Genomic DNA, 14,209 nt, shown 5'->3' on the forward strand with positions numbered 1-14,209 from the left:
TAATCTCTCTTTGCCTTAAAACATTGGGCAGGGAATTCCAGAGATTCACAACCATTTGGGTGAAGAAGTTCCTCCACAACTCAGTCCTAAATCTTGTCCCCTTTATTATGAGGCAATGCCCCCTTGTTCTAGCTTCACCCGCCAGTGGAAACAATCTCCCTCCTTCTTTCTTATCTATTCCCTTCAAAATTTTGTCTGATTCTATAAGGTATACAGACTTAAGTTTTTTTTGTGTTATTCTATTTAAAGTTCCTGTTGTCAGCAAAAGTTATACCCTACTGTTTCATGACACAAGAGTGTAATTATTTGATGTTACATCACAAACAAACAAAGTCATAAGACAAGCAAAATGAACATTTAGCTTGATTTCAAGTGGGATAAAATTGAAAAGTAGTGAAGTTGTGTTGAGTCACTGTGCCACTTTGGTAAGATCACATTTAGAGTACAGCATGCAACTTTCACCACCTTATTATAAACAAGATGAAGAAACGCAAGTCCCCCTAGGGTAGGGGAGTTCAAAACTGGAGGACATAGGTCTAAAGTGAGAGGGAAAGGGGTTAAAAGGAAACTAAGGGGCAACTTTTCATGCAGAGGGTGTGCATCTATGAAATAAGCTGACAGAGGAAGTGGTGGAGGCTAGTACAATCCAACATTTAAAAGGCATCTGTATCGGTACGTGAATAGGAAGTGTTGAGAGGGATATGGGCCAAATGATGGTTAGCAGGCTAGAATAATTTAGGATATCTGGTCGGCATGGACAAGTTGGACCCAAGGGTATGATTCTGTGCTGTACATCTCTATGACTCTATGATGCAAAGAAGATGTACAAATATGATACCAGCAAAGTGTGTATTAATATATCAGCACAGGATTTACAGGCTCAGTGTCTTTCTGTTGGGGAAATAATAGTCAGCAAGGAATCCAATGGGAAATTTAGAATAAAACCTCTACCCAGTGAGTAGTGAGATTGTGGAATGAGGACAAAAATGAATAAATGGCGACATTAATATAGACTTAGAGATGGAAAGGTGGAAGGGTCTCTCTAAAACAGCAGCATGGATCTCTTGGGCTGAATGGCCTGTTCTGTTCTGTATTTTCTCAGTAATTCTAAAGAAACTATTTTTGCAATGGGGGGGCTGCTCAAAGGTTTATAAATCAGAGAGTAACTGTTAGTGTTGGAATCTTCCTCCTTAAACTTTTATCAAAGCACAAATCCCTCTTGGGAGTTTAGGACTGATAAATTGAACTGACAGGATTCTTCTGAAAAATGAGGAAAAAAGAATTATATTTGTAAAATCAGCAAATGTAAGGTTCAGAATCTAACATCCAAATTACAACATGGACACCACACACTGACTCCTTGAAAAAGCATTCAATATTTAATAAGCTACTTTGATACCTTTAGAAACAAGGAATGTTTGATTAGTTGTGGTCAAGTCCTTTTTACCCTAATATATATCTTCATCAAACTTTTATTGAGTATCTACAGCAATGCACTCACAGTTATGTAATACTTCCCAGTGACAACAAACCAAGAAAATAGAGTGCTCAAGACTCACTGAAACAAATCCTGAAATGATCACTGAAATAATTACTGAAATAAATCCTGTAGAAGAAATGTAAGTGCTTGAAGCCTTTATTGTAGTTAAAATGCACATCGCTTAAACTTTTATCAGAAAGTTACTTAAAGGGCAACAGTCAAGTTAGCAGATTGGTAGGATTGGCCATTGTTCAGAAACATATTCTTAACCTGTGCTCAGACCCACAGAGGATGAACATCTGCTATTTAGCTTTAGAATCCTGCAGGACTCCACCTTGAATGCATCTGTATCCAGTCTCGATATCTGACTTCATCTGACAAAAAGGCACTGCTCCAAAAGCTTGTGATTTCAAATAAACCTGTTGGATGATAACTTAGTGTCATCTGACATTGACCTTGTCTGTCCGGTCCAACACCGGCACCTTCATGTCTGTACACCTTGAGAGCGGAATTTCCATTGTCTAGCTGCATTATTTTATCATGGCTCTGACATCTCCCATCTCCAAGGTACTGTATAAGTTCATGTTTCGGTGACAAATGGATGGAATGATTTCTGTCTGATTTTGTTATTTTCACAAACTATCAATAGTCAGGAGAGCTCAGAGATACTCCCACATTTTTGCAGCATCTTCACAAAAAGCAGAAAATAAAAACTTTCCACAGCTTCTGGGATGAAGTTATGACTGCAAAGTGGAAGCAACCACAGAGGCATTTCCTATTGCTAAAATATTCCTTGTGTAAGCTTGATACAACCCTCGGCAAAAGTAATAATGAGATTATCTCCCGATATCTAAACCCGCAAAACCTCCCTGGGACATCGCAATGGAGTAACTTCCTTTGAAGTTGTACTATGTAAAGAATTGTGTCTCAGAGTGAGGAGGATAATCAAATGGGCAAAATCCCTGAGTTCATCTTACACACAACATTCATTCATTAACTGAAGCATCTTTTAAAAAAAAATGTGCAGGAGCTATAACCCTGTCTTGTTTCTCAGACTTTGTGATCTCAAGGAGCAGTCCGCCTGACACTCCCTCTGTGAAGGAAGAAAGATAATGTTATATTGCGAAAATGAAATAGTGAAGTTATACAATTCAATGTGAGGATTCTCCAGAAATATCCATAATTTTTACATTGAAAGTGAAATACATTTATAGTTTATATTTCTTACACTTGCAATTATAAAATATGACATTTGGATTTTAAACAATGCCATCAGAATTGAGCATATAGTCAGCATGACTTTGTCAGAGGGATGTCATGCCTAACAAATTTGACTCAATTTTTCAAGAGGTGATCAAGTGTGCAGATAAGGGTAAAGCAGTTGATGTCATTTATATGGATTTCAGCAAAGCCTTTGACAAGGTCCCACATGGGAGACTGATAAAGAAGGTAAAAATACCAGGGTAAATGACAAGACAGATCCAAAATTGGCTTAGTGACAGGAGCTGAAAATGTGTTGCTGGAGAAGCGCAGCAGGTCAGGCAGCATCCAAGGAACAGGAGATTCGACGTTTCGGGCATAAGCCCTTCATCAGGAATGAAGGGCTTATGCCCGAAACGTCAAATTTCCTGTTCCTTGGATGCTGCCTGACCTGCTGCGCTTCTCCAGCAACACATTTTCAGCTCTGATCTCCAGCATCTGCAGACCTCACTTTCTCCCCTTAGTGACAGGAGACAGAGTGTGATGGGAGAGAGTCCAGTGCTTGTGATTGGAGGTTGGTGTTCAGTTGTGTACAACAGAGATCAGCACTGGGTCCCATAATGTTCATGATATATTAATGATATGGAAGAAGAAAGTATGGGGTGGATAAGTGGGGTTTGTGGATGGCACAAAGATTGGAAAGGTGGTTAACAGTGTCACAGGTTACAAGAGGATAGATAGATTGGAAAATAGGGCAAATCAGTGGCGGATCAGATTTAACCCTGATAAATGTGAGGTGATGCACTTTGGAAGAAGTAATACGATAAGGCCATGTTTGATGAATGTCAGGGCACTGGAAAACTCAGAGGAATCGAGGGATCCTGGACCGCCTGTCCGCAGGTTAGTAGAGTATTGAAGAAAGCAAATGGCACATCTGCCTTAATTAGTTCAGGCCTAGATTATAAAAGCAGGGAGGTTAAATGGGAGCTGTACAAAACTTTACTGAGGCCACAGCTGGAGTGCTGTGAGTGGTTCTAGGTTACCTCACTGTAGGAAGTATGTGATTGCACTGGAGGGGATGAAGAGGAGATTTCCCAGGATGTTGCGATGAAGAGAGGCTGGATAAACTCGGGTTGTTTTCTTTGGAGCAACAAAGGTTGAGGGGGTGGTCCCTATAGAGTGTATCAGATTGTGAGGGACTTGGACAGGATACAATGCAGCAGTTCCCTTTAATTGATGAGTCAGTAATAGGGGGCATCATTTTAAAGTCATAGGGAATTTGAGGAAAACTTCATTCATTTAGAAGGTGGAATCAAAAATGCATTACCTGGGAGGAAAGCTGAGGCTGAAAACCTCATTATCTTTAAAGGAAATCTGGATGTACACTAGAAATATCATTACCTTAAAAGCTATGGTCCGTGTGATGGAAAGTGGGACCTAGTATCGACTTAGAGTAAGTTTTTGTTGGTGAAGACTCAATGGTCCAAAGGCTCTTCAGTACAGGATGGATCAATGATTATTTACTCTAAAACATCTTTAATTGGTCATTTGAGATACCCACCATCACTTTGTTAAAAAAGCACCTCAGCCCCTTAGGACAGAGTTCAGTAAAGTGACACTGTATCCTTTCTCACTTTCAGGATCTGGGAATTCTTATTTTCAAGTCTTCATTTTCACGTTTGACAATTTGTCCCACCAGACTTTGCCTCGGTTCTGATCAATTTAATTAATATTCAGTGTCTTCTACCTCAACGTATGGTGACAGATTTGCTTGTGTCTTCACTTTTGAAGGTCATGGGTTCAAGTCTCACTGAAAAGGGCTGACTCGGATCTGAACTGATACTGACACTAAACTGCAAAGATTATACTGTACTTTGAGAAGTGTTGCCTTATTTGATGAATTGTCTATGATCTCTGAAAATTGTGGAGGATTCCATGACACTCTTCATGGCCAGCATTTATCCTTTAGGCAAAACCAACCATTTCAACTCCTCTTCCAACTCCTCCAACATGTCCATCCTAGGCTTCTCCACCGTTAAAATAAGGCCATGTGCAAACTGGAAGAAGAACACCTCATCTTCCCCCTCAGGAGCTTAAAGCCTAATGGCCTCAACATAACTTCTAAATCTCCCTATCCCCACCTTATCCCAGGTTCAGCCCTTTCTCTCTCCCCTCTGAACCCTTGACCGAACCCTACCTGTTCATCTTCCTTCCCACCTATCTGCTCCACCTCTCCCACTGACAGACTCGATCACCTCCCACCTGCATCCATCTATCGCCATCTACCTACCTTTCCCCCAGCTCCACCCTCCCTCTATTTATTTCTCAGCCTCATTCCCTGTTCCCAGTCTTGATGAAGAGCCCTGCCATACATGTCAACTCACCTGTTCCTACGATGCTGCCCGAAATGCTGTGCTTTTTCCCAATGCCACACTTTGTCGCCTCTGACTTTCTAGCATCTGCATTGGTTACTATCTCCAAGCTGCTCAAAGCAAAACATCAAAAGCAGAAATAAGGACAAAACTTGCTGGAGGAATTCAGCAGGTCTGACAGCATCTGTGGAGTGAGATACAGAGTTAACGTTTAGGGTTCAGTGACCTTCCTTCAGAATTCCAGATGTCAATTCATCTTAGTGCTGCTTGTGAAAATGTGCGACATTGAAATTGGACAGCTCAGACACCTACACAGTACCATCATTCATTCCAGTTATCACATTGACCATGAAACCATGTTGAGGAACTTCAATCTCAAACATTGCTACATAACTTTCCTTCCTAGACCTCTCCATTTCTATCTCAGGTGACTGACTCAACACAGACATTTACTACAAACCGACCAACTCCCACAGCTACCTAGATTACTCCTCCCCCCACCCCGCCTCCAGTAAAAATGCCATCCCATATTCCCAATTCCTCTGCCTCCACCGTTTCTGCTCCTAGGAGGACCAATTCCACTACCGAACAACTCAAATGGCCTCCTTCTTCAAAGAACTCAATTTCCCCTCTGACGTGGTTGACAATGCTCTCCACCACATCTCCTCCACTTCCTGCACCTCTGCCCTTGAACCCCGCCCCTCCAATCGCCACCAGGACAGAACCCCACTGGTCCTCACCTTCCACGTCACCAACCTCCGGATACATCGTATCATCCTCCGTCATTTCCGCCACCTCCAGACAGACCCCACCACCAAGGATATATTTCCCTCTCCATCCCAATCAGCATTCAGGAGAGATCATTCCCTCCGCGACTCCCTCGTCAGGTCCACACCCCCCACCAACCCAACCTCCACTCCCGGCACCTTCCCCTGCAGCCGCAAGAAGTGCAAAACTTGTGCCCACACCTCCCCCCTCACTTCCCTCCAAGGCCCCAGTGGATTCTTCTATATCCTTTGCAAATTCACCTGCACCTCCACACACGTCATTTGCTACATCCGCTGCACCCGATGTGGTCTCCTCTACATTGGGGAGACAGGCCGCCTACTTGCGGAACGTTTCAGGGAATACCTCTGGGACACCCACACTAACCAGTCCAACCGCCCCGAGGCTGAGCACTTTAGCTCCCCCTCCCACTCCGCCAAGGACATGCAGGTCCTTGGCCTTCCCCAGACCCTGGCCACATGACGCCTGGAGGAGAGCGCCTCAAGTTCCGCCTAGGAGCCCTCCAACCACACGGGATGAATGTAGATTTCTCCAGCTTCCTCATTTCCCCTCCCCCCACCTTATCTCAGTCCTAACCCTCAATGCCTCTCCCCCAAATTCCCTCCCCCCACCTTTTATCTCAGCCAGCTTGGAACACCAGCCTTATTCCTGAAGAATAAGCCCGAAACGTTGATTCTCCTGCTCCTCAGATGCTGCCTGGTCTGCTGTCTTTCTCCAGCACCACATTTTTCAACTCGTGTCTCCAGCATCTGCAGTCCTCACTTTCTCCTAGTTGCTACGTAACTGTAGGGTGTATAAAGTTAAAAATCACATAATACCAGGTTATAGTCCAACAGATTTAATTGGAAGCACTAGCTTTCGGAGCGCTGCTCCTTCATCAGGTGGTTGTGAAGGACGCAATTGTAAGGCACAGAATTTATCGCAAGGTACAGAATTTATCGCAAAAGTTTACAGTGTGATGTAACTGAAATTATACATTGAAAAATACCTTGATTGTCTGTTAAGCCTTTCATCTGTTCGAATACCATGATAATTTCACTTTTTTCATGTGTAAATAATAAAACTGTTTTTTAAAAGTTGCGTTCTCAAGTTAACTGTAACAATTGGTGTTAGCTAGACAATATGTTGAAGGTGTTAGCCCCTATGTTCTCTGTCTATGACCTGATGTTTAGATTGATTCTAATCTAAAAAGTGAGATAACAGAGTTACATGTAACTCTGTCAGTAACTGTAGGGGGAGCAGGCTTCTGCTAACTTTCATTGTCTTCATAGAAGACCACCTGAGTGAGATCAGTTGAACCAGCTCAATAGATTACAAAAACTTAAGCATATGTTACATTAAATGTAAATTGAGCTTCTGCAATCATTAATGGCTTAAAAATAAATCCACCTGAATCTTGCTCTGCCCATGAGAATGATCTGTTTCCATTGAATTAGCTCATTATACTTCTCTAAGGAAACTCTTTAAATTGAGTTCACTTATTTTAATTCCAATGACACCAGATATTTTAAAATAAATTTAGTAAGACTGACTCATTAACACAAGACAAAATTAAAATGGTAAGGTGTTCAGTAAAACACTGATTTCAAATCAGGTCAGTGACAGTTTGAAATCGGTACATGTTTCTGAAAATTGCTGATTTTTCTGATAGAACTATTTTCAGCTCTAATTATTAAAATGCACCTGGTAATCACTTTTAAATAAACCATAGAATATCTTCAATGCAGAGGAAACAGAGTGGTTATGTTCCATCTGTGTTCCAACTGGGAGCTGTGCATAGGGAAACATACATGCAGTGCAAATGCATTTTTAGCTGAAACGTAATCTGTAATTGAACCAGTGCAATTTCTCACACAGTTCGTCCCTAAATTGCTGATTGTACTCTAAACAGAAACTCAACTGCAACTTGCTCATTCTTTCACTCTATCCTGCCTTTCTGGAAAGTTGATCATTTCACTCACTTTTTACACATAACCATTCTGCCACTATGCCTTCTGGGAGTAGTAAGTGTCTGCGGTAATTATATTCTTTATTATTGTCACCCCTTATATTTCCTTGTGGGTGTTAACTGCTTGAATATTATTTGTGTGGGAGATTTTCATTGGTTTTAAAGGGATGACAAGCATTAGCAAAGTGAATCCATCAAAATTATTGAATGTAAGCAGGAATGGTGTCACATGAAAACAAAGTTAAAAATCACACAATACCAGGTTACAGTCCAACAGGTTTATTTGAAATTATAAGCTTTTGGAGAGCTGCTCCATCCTCAGGTAGCCTGTATTATTCATCATTGTAGCACAGCCAATTAAATCTGAACAATAGGGATCTCGGTGAAAGTTTCTTAAGTTATGTAAAAGATCATCATTTCTTCCTTTCCTTTCATTTGGAAACCTTGGTAATTTTCTCAGTTTAATATATTACGACATGGTGTAGACCCTCCTGGTTAATTAAAGAAGAGCAACACAGAAAAGATTTATCCTGTGCAGTAATCTGAAAATTAAAGAGACCAAGAACTATTTAAAGTAAAAATTAACAACTTTATTTCTAAAGGTATAACAGAGAATAATTAGCTAACAGCTATTTACAACTCCTTCCTCTAACCTATCTTTTACATTGCCCTCTGTAATACTAGTCTGATGAAACCCTGGATTAAGATTTATCAAAAATTCAAGTTTTCAAAACCAGCCAGCTGCCAAATCTTCTGTCTGGATTTTGCTGTGTCTTCTTTTCTTTTTCTTCGGGATTATGCTTCACAGGTCAACGATTGATAAAGGTACCCTTAAGAGAGCTATTCTTGGGGTAGTCTGTACATGTGGGTGCCTTGGCAGTTCTCCTCTCAACTGTTCAATTTTTCCTGGTCTTATACTCCCAAAGCATCGGATTGTGTCATTGTCTTTTAAGATTGTCACTACACTCAATTCAAACTGGATTGGCATTTGGTATTTTTCGGGGTATAATTTAAACTGATTGGTCTCATTCGAATCTGTTTTTGTCTCCAGGCAACCAGCTACCCTAACTAGCCCATTGTAGCACCTGTCACATTGTATTTTATTAAGAACACTTGGTGCTGTCACTGCTAGCTTTTAATTCTCTTAAAGGTACAGTACACCCACTTCTCCATAACAAATAACAGGCCATGAAACAAGGCAATGGAATATCTGAGCAGAAAATATGTAAAATATCTGAAAGCTATAACCCAGGGAAAAGGACCTTTCACTTAACTCACTCTAACTCTGCCAACTTAACATATGTTACCTCAACACACCTTTCCCCAGGGCTCACGGACTATGCTCTCACTATTACATGCATCATGGCCATCCAATGACTCTCACCTATCTCATTCTCCTTCCCTCCCTCTAAGCTTCCTACTTACTCACTGAGGACACATCACCACAACTCCTGTTCCTATACCTGTACCATCACTAACTTTTCTCTCATCCATTCCATCATACTTAATCTCTTTGATCACAATGTAAGAAAATACAATGTCCAAGCCCCTGCACTAACCTACAGGACAACCTGACTGACCATGACCCACCTCCATCACCCCTTCCTGACAGATATTGTAGGTGTGATATTGACATAGATTGACATCGCACAGTGATATGTACAGCACCTAACTGACTGCTCGATACAGTTCTCCCCACCATGACAAACTGCCACTCTCTCACTCTCTCTCCCTCTGTGGACAGAGGCTGGCAGTTTCCAAGTAAATGCAAAGCGAGTGAGTGCTACGAAATGGAGCCAGGAGCCCTGAGCTTGTGTAGATTCATGAGATGCATATACATGTGTGTGCCTGCAAGGGGAAAGTATACAACGCCTCGGTCTGGGAGCAGGAGTGACGATGTGGCGAGGCTGGTGGATTGCCGCAGCTAAGCTGGGTGAACAGACAATGGTGAATCCAGCTGACCATGGAGCACACAGGGACATGGCTGTGCAGACAAGCAATGTCAGGGACAACCATCTGGTGAGCTTCAGCCACCCAGTCCCTGCTCCAAGTTACCTTTCGAGAATTTGCACCATCTATTTCCTTAGTGAGGGAGAGGAGAATTGGAAGGGGAGTAGAAATAAGACGAGTTCAGGATTCAATGAGATGCAAATGCATACAAATGAGTCAGTGACACTCAATGGTGAGATTCTGAAGTTACCATTTAAAGTTTGATGGAAAATTTGAAATTTTTTCTCAACTTTTGATTTTATTTATTCTCTCAGCATTTTAAGGAAAGAAGGAACAGGAGTAGGCCATTCAGCCCTTTAAGCCTGTCCCAACTTTCAATGAGATCATGATTGGCCTGTAGCCTAACTCCATTTCCCTGCCTTTGGCCCATATCCCTTAATACCTTCACCGAACAAAACTTCATTTCTCTCTGAATTAAAATCAACAACTGATCCAGAATCCACTGCCATTTGTGGAAGTGAGTTCCAAACCTTTCCCACCCGTTGTGTGTTGAAGTACTTCCTAACATCTCACCTGAATGACCTGACCCTAATTCTCAGACTGTCTTCTACAGTCTCCCACCAGTAGAAGTACTTTACCTTTATCAACCCTGTCTTTTCCTGTTAATATCTGTAAAACTTTGATAAGATCACACCTTAACCATTTAAATTTGAAAGAAAAACAGGCCTGATTTATCCATTCTCTCCTCATAATACCTGAAGTCCAGTCATCATTCTCATCAAACTCCCGTTGGACTCTCTCCCTGGCCAATCTATCCTTCCTTAGGTGGGGTACCCAGATCTGCCCACAGTACTCCAAGTGGGGTTTAGCTTGGATTCTGTGCAACAGCAGCATAACATGTAACCCTCTCCCCACTCCTTGACAGATAGTGATCAATATTCTGTAGGCCTTCTTAATTATTTTCTGCATTTGTTTGTGACATTTCAAAGATCTTAAAGATTTTGAAGATGTTCCCACATTCCTCATCATTACTCACACCACACCAGGATGAGAAAAATTGTACCCAACCAACTCAAGTCAAACTAAGAATTAATAAATCCAGTTCATATCAGTTGGCTCCAGTTATATATTTCTCCAGTCCAGCATACAATGACTGTAGAAATGTTTTTTGAATGTAGCTGTGTTGGATTTTAGTTTGGCCAGATTTAGAATATTGTGTGCAGTTCTGGTCACTGCACTATAGGCAGGATCTGAAGGCTTTAGTGGGGGTGCAAAAGAGGTTTATCAGGATGTTGCCTCGATTGGAGTGTATTATTGGAGAAGTTGGACAAACTTGGTTTGATTTCATGAGAGCATTGGAGGCTGAGAGGTAACCTGATAGAAGCTTATAAAATTATGAGATGTGGATCAAGTCTTTTGCCAAGGGTGGAAATGTCAAATACTAAGTAACATAGGTTTAATGTAAGAAGGAGAAGAGTTTAAAGGAGATATTCAAGACATTTTATTTTCAGAGGGTAGTAGGTGACTGAATGTGCTGCCAGTAGAGGTGGTAGAAGCCGACATGATAGCAATGTTTAAGAGGCATTTCGATAAACCCATAAACAGGCAGGGAATAGAAGGACCACTTCCAGGCCAGTGGGATTAATTTAGAATGGTATCATGGTCAGCACAGATACATTGGGCCAAAGGGCCTGAAACTGTTTTATGTTCTAATGAACTGGAGACTGTTGCTATTCAATGGAGGGGGATAGGCATCAAGAGGTCATTGTTCCAGTGATGGAAACCACAGTGACAAATGTGAGCTGGAAGTCTCATATTATTTGACCGAAAATGTACAAAGTGCCAAAATGTACCACATCTGAAAATCGAGCACATGTTTTATGATTCTTTTGTCTGGTTCCAAAAATTATTCAATCCTAAAGATATTGATGGTGTGTTCTGATTTTACAGATGAAATATTTCTATAACCTGTAAATTAAATAATCCGGTTTGTGATCTGCATTCACTATTTTCACGGCTTTATCTCAAGTAAAGAGCTCAGGTTACTGCTCTTGTCTTGCTGATTAGTTCAAACTCTGTTTTAGTCCTTGCATTCTGCCAGCTCCTCCAGTCAGGACCATATTTCTCCATCCACTGACATTAATTTCACGAGTGCCAGATCCCTTTTTTTTGTGTCCCTGACCAATTCATTTAACCACTTTCAGCTGTAACGACAGCTGGAGCATGTTAATGGGAAACAAAGTAAAAGAGGGCGAGACCCTTGAGTGTGGGTAAGTTAATGATTCATGTTCTGTTCACTGGAGCCATTTTCTCCAGTGATCTCAAGGTGGCTATCCATTCTAATCCTGGGTCTTCCAGTGGACAGTTTGGCCTGCTCATTCATCAACTGCACTAAATTTGAAAGAACTACATTTTACATCCCCTATGGTTAGAAGCCTAAAATAATCAGACTTCCTTTATTTTCAGAAAGTGGGTTGTCTTCCTTTCTCCCCTACCCCGCTCCTGATTGTGGGGTAGGATGAGGAGACAGGCAATGCATTAGATCGAACCAGAGATGGATTCAAATTTAATTTTCCATGTGCCTCAATTCAAACGATGTGACTGACTTCCGTCAATGAAGTATTAATGCAATAGAAACAAGAAAAATGGATGCAGAACGACATTGTTACACAAAGATCTTTTTTTTAAAACTCAGAATAGCTTTGAAAAATGATGATATCTATTATTATGTACATGTATGCTTTGGTAACTTTCTTTGTTCCCCAGTGAAATATTCAGATCAGGCACACTTTATCTTGTGCTTTCAGCCAATACTGTTACTTGCACATTGAGATACCAACATAAAGTATCTCAGGCTATTGGTGTCTGCACGCATACTGTCCCAAAGGCTGCTTGCAGCTTATCTCGAAGCAAAGATTTTTTTTTAACTATTTATGATCTGTAACACTGGTTTATTTACATCACTTTATAGCAAGTCGCTACTGGTGTGATGCCTAAGACAAGTTTGTTCACTTGCTCATTCTAGATTGATATCTTCTCTCCTGCTGGTCAATCATTTACAACACTACAATCTCATTAAATAACAAAGTTATCCCAGAAATTTGAGCAAAATGGAGGTTTATCACTAGTTATGGTAAAATGGAGGTGAAACGATCCATAGTTGACTTTGTTAAAATGGGGAGAGTGAATTTGAACTCCACATCCTTCCCCCACCCAATCCTGTGCTCTTTGTTTCTCTTTCTTTGATTTATTTTACAAGAGAATACACCTTAAAGGCAGCCATTGCCAAAATGATTTATCATCCAAAAAAAAAGACTTTATTCTCTTTGTAAAACGTTAGTTACAGATTGAAGGCTTCAATTTTTGAGATCAAAATAATTCGGTTCTTTTAATAATGCAGAGATACCCAATCGTGGTCAATGTGTGAATAGTCATTTGATTCCCTACGTGAAGAACATAATGAATACTTGTGAATTCTGAATTAATCCTTTAATCACATCCTATTCATTCAATGACCTTTGCTAACAGTTCTATTTATCAGAGTATAATTTTACCTCATTAGACATGTGTAATTTTATCTATACTTGGGATCTTTTCAAATTTGCTTCTATTATTTTGTTTCTGACTTCCATTTGGCTTTAGTAGACAATTTAATATCAAGACAGTTCCCCCTGCCAAATCATCTATAAAGGCTATAAAACTTTAAAATTGAGCTTTAATAAGCTGTCCTTGTTCAAGTCAAAATCAGTGACTCAGAATTATTGATCTTTAAAATCATATAATACCATTGTATTACTCTTTGGAGATCTACATTTAATTTTTTTTATTGGCTGTCTAGCGTATCCAAAAAAACTGTGGCCAATCAGATGCAAATCAATACCTTTATCATGTTCCAATGCACATCCAGAGCCAGTGCAATGCAAATTTTCACTCAAAATGTCTTATGATGGGTCTCCTGCAATATCCTTTCAGATGTTTGAATTTTCAAGATAAACCTTTGCATGATCCCTCCTTTTATAAAATAGCGGGGTTTCATTTGTCACACGCCACATCTGCTGTGGTGGTTCTCGAACCTGCAGAATTTAGAATATGATGCATTCACTATTTCCATGGCCACCTCTTTTTGTAACCTTTTGTACTCATAGTAATCCCCTTTATTTCATCCTTCCCAAAAGACACTTGCTTTCCCAGCATTCCTGGGAATTTCTTTGAGTCTTCTTCTGTGAACACAGATCAAAAGCAATTGTTTAATAGCTCTGTCATTTCTTTGTTCTCTAATATCAATTCTCTCTTCTGACTGTAAAAGGATTTCATTTTTCCTTACCATTGTATTTGTTACACAATAGGGAATCTCCTCGAGCCTGTTTTATATGTTCCTTGCAAGTTTACTCTCATTCTATTTTCATTCAACTCCCCATCCCACTCCACCAAGGACATGCAAGGCCTGGTCTCCTCCACCGACAAATCCTAGCC

Source organism: Hemiscyllium ocellatum, chromosome 34, assembly GCF_020745735.1.
Source record: "Hemiscyllium ocellatum isolate sHemOce1 chromosome 34, sHemOce1.pat.X.cur, whole genome shotgun sequence".
Taxonomy (NCBI): domain Eukaryota; kingdom Metazoa; phylum Chordata; class Chondrichthyes; order Orectolobiformes; family Hemiscylliidae; genus Hemiscyllium; species Hemiscyllium ocellatum.